Below are 5,905 nucleotides of genomic sequence, written 5' to 3'. Positions count from 1 at the left end.
TCTCGCGAAGCGATTGCTGTTGTATAAGATTGGGTAAAAATTATTATTTTGCGATAATAACAATCGGCTGGATATACATAATCACTCAAATTACACGTGTACCTCACACAAATATAAATAATTTGATATAAAATATTGATTTATGTCGAAATATTTTATTGTCATTGAACACGAAGCTTCCATGAAAGCCATTGCAAGCGACCGTTAATTTCAAATTAAACAGATAACGTTATACATTCATACTTATTAGACGGCTTTTTTCCACTAATATATTTATTTATTTATTTATTTATTTATTGTCTTCCCTTACATATACAGTGTGTAGCAAGTGTCTTGAGCAGGGTTGCTTATATTATTTTCTAGCCGCGATGCTATCTAATATTCTTTCCTTATATTTGTAAGTAATATTACACTTTTGTTATTATTTGCGTTTCTTAAACAGTTACCTGTGTGACAAATTGTGTCTAAGTTATGTACTTCAATACATCTTTTATTCATTCACACAAATAATGTACATAACGCCTGCTTTTTTCCTTCTCAGAACATCCACATAAACCCTGAAATTGTTCAGTATTCTCTCAAACAGCCGTTTGAGTCACCTCAAATGTAAGTATTTTTTTTTAAGTAACTAACTGAATTGGAAATAAATGTAAAAATACTTCATTTAACAAACAATATTATTTGATAATCATTATCCAGCTTGGTATCACTGAACTAATGACATTAAACTTTTAACCATTTAAGTGTTTAAAATCACTCACTTATTTTCTCATTTGCTTGTTTCTGATGTATCCATATTAGGTGTAAATCATTGCGACAGATATAGACTAGAAATTTAAAGTTTGCTGTATCAAATCCAGGTAGCAGAGGACCAGGTTGAAATGGTCCGATGCACTTCACTTGCAATGCAGATCATCATTTCTGGACAGCTTTCTACTTACTGCTGTGGACATGAAAGGTTCAGCAGACTTTTTGCTCTGAATTAATGGCTATTAACATGGTGTGAAGAACAAAATCTGCTCTTTATTAACAATTGGAATCTTTTCTAGGATCGTCCTAGGCTTGCCCATGCTGATGGGCTGCACCACAGCAGTACTGGAGCTGAATTCCTGTTAGAAAACATCTTCAGGATGCTTTGACCAGTGAGTGAAAATCCACATTTTAGCCATGTAGACTTTTGCTCGTACCACTTTAATCACAGTAATGCATATCTGGCTAACTCCATAGAAACTGTCTGTTCCTCGTATTATTAGATCAAGAATTAAATTTACTATGTGTTCTAGAAAAAATCTATTAAAAATCAAACCAGAAAAATGGCAAATAAGTGAAAATACTTATATATATTTTTTTTTTGAAGTTCGGTCTTCTAAACGTCAGGCCACTTGCACCTAAAACACGTATTGTAAATGAACAGACAACAATCTTAATGCACTAATAATCCTAATCTTAATGTCTTACTGAAACCTGGCTTAAACAAAATGACTACAGTATGTTAGTTTAAAACGAAGCTGCGTTGAACTTGAATTTAATTAAATTATATTTATTATTAGATAAAGCAACATAATGCTTGGGTAATACATTTAAAATTAATAGTTGTTCAATTAAAATAGTATTTATAAAGTGTCCACCAAATTATAGTTTTTTTACAGAGTAGTGAGTTAGTTAATACTACCTCACAAATAAACATGGTTTAAAGTAAATTAAAATTTTGTCATCATTTACCCACCTCTAATATGTTCCAAACCTGTTGGATTTTCTTTCTTTGGTTAAGCGCAAAACATTATATTTTGATTAAAGCTGAACATTTTTAACCGTTAAAAATAAATTTTAACCAGTATAACAAAGTATGGATTGTGGTTATAGGTTTTCTGTTTTCAGTTCAACAGATGAAAGAAACTTAAACAGGATTGGAACAAGTGAAGGTTGAGTAAATGATGACAGAATAAAATTTTTTGGGTGAACTGTCCCTTTAAAGTGGAAGTAAAGCACTCAGTCAAGTTTACATTCATTTGTAAATTGATTTCCAGTTTAGTGAAAATATAATAAACAAACTCGATTAATGTAACCATTATTGAAGAAAAGAGCATGTTTTACAATAGTTTATATTTTTAGAGCTAGGGTGCAGCTATTTTGGAATATCACTGTCTGATGTCACAAGGTTGGTTCCGTTTCCTCAGCTGAACAGATACAGTGGAAGTAATGGACTGAACACGGAGACTGGAAAGCCTAATTTAACACAATGCGTGAAGTTTTGGATGTGCATCACAGAGCTAGTGCAAATACAAGCATTACATTTACAGTTAAAGTCAGAATTATTAACCCCCCTTTGAATTTTTTTTTCTTTTTTAAATTTTTCCCAAATGATGTTTAGCAGAGAAAGGAAATTTTCACATTATGTCTGATAATATTTTTTCTTCTGGAGAAAGTCTTATTTGTTTTATTTCAGCTAGAATAAAAGCTGTTTTAAATTTTTTAAAGCCATTTTAAGGTCAAAATATTAGCCCTTTTAAGTTATATTTTTTGATAGTCTACAGAACAAACCATCGTTATACAATAACTTGCCTAATTACCCTAACCTGCCTAGTTAACCTAATTAACCTGGTTAAGCCTTTAAATATCACTTTAAGCTGAATACTAGTGTTATGAAAAATATCTAGTAAATATTATTTACTGTCATCATGGCAAAGATAAAATAAATCAGTTATTACAAATGAGTTATTAAAACTATTACGTTTAGAAATGTGTTAAAATTTGGAAATTAGGGGAAAAAAATAAACAAGGGTGCTAATAATTCTGACTTGAACTGTACGTCTGAAACATAAAAATACATTTATACATTTTTAAATTTTTCTTTTATTACTGATCGATTGATGTGCTTTGGTCCACTCTCTGTATTACGATGCCTGACTGCCCTCAATGTCTTTAACAAGATTTGGTACCTGACGTAATGGAGGCGGGTACTTTCACTTTTCACTATATAGCCCCTCACTTCTGTTCATGTTCAAACCAAACTAAGATCGGTGCCGTTTTTCAATTCACAGTTTTTTTCGTGCTTCATATTCAATGTTGAAAGATTATTGTAATCGTTGCATTAGTCTGAATGTAAATCACCGTCCCAGGCAGCGCTGTACCAGTGTAAGAGAGTAGACCAAAGCACATCAAATGAACAGTATTTAAAAAAAAAAAAGAAAAATAGTAAACATATAAAAAAAGTTTCGATTTTAGACACAAGTCTGTTCCTTGTATTTGTACCAGCTCTTCGATGCATGTCCACAACTTCACGCATTGTTAAATTAGGCTTTTCAGTCTTCATGTTCAGTCCATTATTTCCACAATATCACTTCAGTTGAGGGAACGGAACCAACCCTGTGACGTCAGACACAGCGACATTCCAAAATAGCTGCACCCTAGCTCTAAAAACTACAGTAAAACATGGCATTTTCTTCTAAATGGTTACATTAATCGAGTTTGTAATATATATTTACATCAAAGTAGAAAACAATTTGCAAAATAATGTAAACTTGACAGACTGCTTTACTTTCATTTATATATTTTAAAAAACAAGACCAACTTTATATTAAGGCACCTTAACCACAGTACTTAAAGTTAAATTAATAATATAGAACAATGCACTTCTTAAGTACTGTATATACATGTTTTTACATTGTATTATTGTAAAAACTTATTGTTGAGCCCTGTAATATTAATTTCTGTATTTTGAAGGCCGCTTAAATTTAGTCCAAAAACAATATTTGACCTTCATGCATAATTGATTTAAATTTTTAACTCATATAATTTTTTTTTTATTTAATGTGTTTTTAATCAACTAATGGTTAATTTTAAAAAATGCTAATAACTACAACCTGAATAAAATAACAATATCGCACATGCAGTACACTCAAAATTATAGTGCATTATCTGTGTGAATGAGTGGGAAAATATGTGGGGTGCACTAAGGAGGGAGTGGTTTCACACAGCTTTTGTGTTGTCTTATTTCTGCTTGTGCTCAGATATTTGAGAGGTTTACATTCTATGGATTTTGCCTTTATTGATGTATATGGGCACTCTGCAAGCAGTGAAAAAAAATCCTTTTATATAAATTAAGACAATTCCTAATTTTATTGATGTTTCCTTTTGTTATTCAGAAATGTTCTGCATATCTTTTGTGAATATGTCTTGATAAGTAAAAAAATGGCTCTGGGAATATTGTGAATTTCCTTTGTTTTCATAACTTCTCAGGTTAACTACTTTTTAATTTACTTTTATAGGGACACCTCCAATGTGAAGCAGTGGACAGCTGAAGATGTTGCTGGTTGTTATTGCTAGACATTATTTAAATTTGATTATTTGCATTAAATGTATATTACATTATTAATCATATTATGTGAATGTAATTGTGATGTATATTGATTAATAAAAGTAATTATTTATGAAAAATGCGATTGTATTTTTTAAAAATCTATAAACATGTATAGATTGATAGATAGATGTCTATTGAATTTGTGATTAAACATGTTTGCACAAACCATAAATTAAGAGAGAGTGGAAAAACAAGCATTAAAAAAATGGTGCTTCAAAGCACTCAAGGTGGTTCCTGGTCATTCTTAATAAGAGGGTTCCTCAGAGAACTGCTCCTTTTGAAATGGTGCCTAGAGGTTCTTTAGAGGGTTCCGCCAGCGTGGCAACGTGAAGAACCCCAAAAAGTGCCTCCATGAACCTTTCATTTTTACAGTGTTAATAAAAGGGTTCCTCCAGGAACCCTTGAAGTTCCTCAAAGAACTGTCCTTTTTTTGAAATGGTGCCTAGAGGTTCTTTAGAGGGTTCCGCCGGTGTGGCAATGTGAAAACCCCCAAAAAGTGCCTCCAGGAACCTTTAATTTTTACAGTGTAGGTGAATTTAATAAGATAAATTGGCCGTATAGTGTATGAGTGTGTGCAAAACTGTGTGGGTGTTTCCCAGTGTTGGGTTGCGGCTGGAAGGGCATCCGCTGAGTAAAAAAATGTGCTGGATAAGTTGGTGGTTCATTCCGCTGTGGCGACCCTTGATTAATAAAGGGACCAAGAGGAAAAGAAAATGAATGAATGAATGAATGAATAAATAAATGAATAATAATAATAATAATAATAATAATAATAATAATTTATTTGTAGGCATTTGGAATAAAACATTTACATTGCATACATAAATAATTTGTAAGTTTTAAATACATGTTGAATGAATGAATTAAATGTAAATTCTTAATATATTAACAATAAATATACAGAAATTAATGAATATGATATGCAGATGCTTATGGCATTTCATGTTTAAGCAATATAGCTATTCATATTGAACACATTTACATCTAATAGTTAATTTGATGCTAATAACTGCTTTATTAACTCAACTTTATCCAGTTTTGTGACCTAATCAAGTGAGGACTATTTATGCTTTATAAGTCCTAAATGACTTTATTCATTTCTATTCACAATTTCGATACACAAATGAAACTGTATCAAATAAAAAAGAAATCTTTGCAATGTTAACTAAAATTACATTTCTGTGCACTTTAAACATCACTAAATAATATTTAAATGTTGTGTCATACGCTCTCACAAATAAAGGTACGCGAACTGTCACTGAGGTGGTACTTTTCCAAAAGGTACAAATTTTTATTAAATTCCATATTAATACCTCAAGGGTATTTGATCCTAAAATCTAAAAAAGTGTTCCTCTTAAATTTTTTAGGTACTAATACATACTTTTGAGGTACCAATATGAACCCTTTTGGTACAAATGTGAACCTTTTGAAAAGGTACCACCACAGTGACAGTTGTGTACCTTTATTTCTGAGAGTGTAATATTTTGTTAAATTATTATAATGTTGTTGTTTTATCCAATTGTATGTTATATTTTGACACTCCTG

General features: G+C 31.1%; 1 long non-coding RNA gene across 1 annotated transcript; it reads left to right on the top strand.

Annotated features, from left to right (window-relative positions):
• Positions 1 to 877: 877 nt before the first annotated feature.
• On the top strand, positions 878 to 4,312 carry LOC130235284 (uncharacterized). Its single transcript, XR_008838377.1, has 3 exons — positions 878 to 958; positions 1,050 to 1,142; positions 4,269 to 4,312. It is a non-coding gene; the product is annotated as an uncharacterized LOC130235284 (long non-coding RNA).
• Positions 4,313 to 5,905: the final 1,593 nt, after the last annotated feature.

Source organism: Danio aesculapii, chromosome 9, assembly GCF_903798145.1.
Source record: "Danio aesculapii chromosome 9, fDanAes4.1, whole genome shotgun sequence".
Lineage (NCBI taxonomy): Eukaryota > Metazoa > Chordata > Actinopteri > Cypriniformes > Danionidae > Danio > Danio aesculapii.
The sequence above is the reverse complement of the archived record's forward strand: the minus strand, read 5'-3'. Positions and strand labels throughout refer to the sequence as shown.